The sequence below is a fragment of the Pteropus vampyrus genome, unplaced genomic scaffold (assembly GCF_000151845.1).
Source record: "Pteropus vampyrus isolate Shadow unplaced genomic scaffold, Pvam_2.0 Scaffold59, whole genome shotgun sequence".
NCBI lineage: Eukaryota > Metazoa > Chordata > Mammalia > Chiroptera > Pteropodidae > Pteropus > Pteropus vampyrus.
In genome coordinates, this window is record NW_011888840.1 from 6,804,054 (window position 1) to 6,805,876 (window position 1,823).

Here is a 1,823-nt window from a genome sequence, read left to right on the forward strand (position 1 = left end):
TACACAACCTCTTCCCGAAAATGGAAGAGGAGAGAACACTCCCCATTTTGTTTTATTAAGTTGGTATTACTCTGATATCAAAACTAGACAAAGACGGTACCAAAAAATTTAGTAATAAATAAAACTATAGACCACTGACTTTCATGAATGTAGATGAAAAATCCTTAACAAAATATTAGCAAATAGAATTCAGCAACATATTTTTAAAAATTATACATGATAAGGAGAAGATTATTCCAGAGATGCAAGACTGACTCAAGATTTGAAAATCAATAAGTATAATCCAGGACATTAACAGACTAAAGAAAAATCAGGTCATCATATCAATTCATACAAGAAAAGTATTGTTTAAAAATTCAAACTCACCATGATTTAAAAAAAAGACCTCTCCAAAAAATAGGAATAGTGGGAACTCTCTCTACTTAATAAGAAGCATCTACAAAAAACCTACAGCTAACATCATACATAATGATGAAAGACTGAGCGTTTTACCTTAAAAGTAACAATGCAAGGATGTCCACTCGTACACTCTTATTTGACACAGAGCTGGCAGTCCTAGCCCATGCAATAGAGTGAAAAAAGAAAAACAGGCACACATATCAGAAAGGAAAATACAAAACTATTCCTATTTGCAGATGACATAATTGTCTATGTAGACGATCCCAATGAGTTTACCAAAAAAATTGCTTCTAGAACTAATAAGTGAATTTAGCAAGGTCACAGGATACATGATCTACATACATGCACACACTAATTTATTTCTGTATATTTGCAATGAATATGTGGAAACCAAAATTTAAAATATAATATAATCATGGCCCCCCAAATGAAATATTTTTGGTGTAACAAAATATGTATGGGACTTGTATGCAGACAACTATAAAATGCCACTGAAAGAAATCAAAGAATATCTAAATAAATGGAGATATACACTGTATTCACAAACTGGAATACAGATTAATAATATCAATTCTCCCCAAAATGATAAACAGGTCTAATGCAATCCTACAAATATATGTATATTTTTAGGAAGACTTTTTATAGATATAGACAATATTTTTTTAAAATTTATATAAAAAGATACCAGCCAAGACTAGCTAAAATAATCTTGATGAGAATAAACGGGGAGGAATTTCTCTTCCCATTGTTAAGTCTTACTACACAGCCATAGTAATCACGACAGTAATCACGGCAGGAGGACATGGCACCTCAATCAACATAAAAGAAAACAGACCCACACAAATATGTCAAACTGACTTTCTTCAAGGTTGCACAACTGAGATGAAGACATGATGCCAGTAGTTGATCCCACGAAGCCAAAATAGGAGAGTAGAAGTGGTCAGACAAGGGAGTGGGGAGAGCTGATGTAGAATTATTGGGCATCTACCACTGAGAACAACTGCGACTAGGTCCCACCGGAGACCCTTGAAAGCACAATACAGAATAAACCTCAGAAGTGTCTCTCTAGCACACAGAAGATGGGCGCATCGACGTATTGATGCTTATTGCCTACTGATGGAAGGCTGACCTCAGGTGTTACATTCCTGCATTTTTCCCCCTTGCCTTACCCTTTTTCACCTTTTCTCAGCTCTTTCGGGACTTGAGTGTGAAAGGGGATGTTGGCTACTGCTCCTTTTCAATACCCTTCAACCTAATCCTAGTGCGGGCTACAACCCAAACCTTCAACCAGACCTTAAAGCTCACACTCACCCTAAGCCTCACATTCACTCTACCTACCCAAACCCAAGCCCTACCCCACACCCCCAGCCCTCGCCTTAACTCCACTGTTTTCTGGACTATGGTTCACATTCCCTCGTTCCATT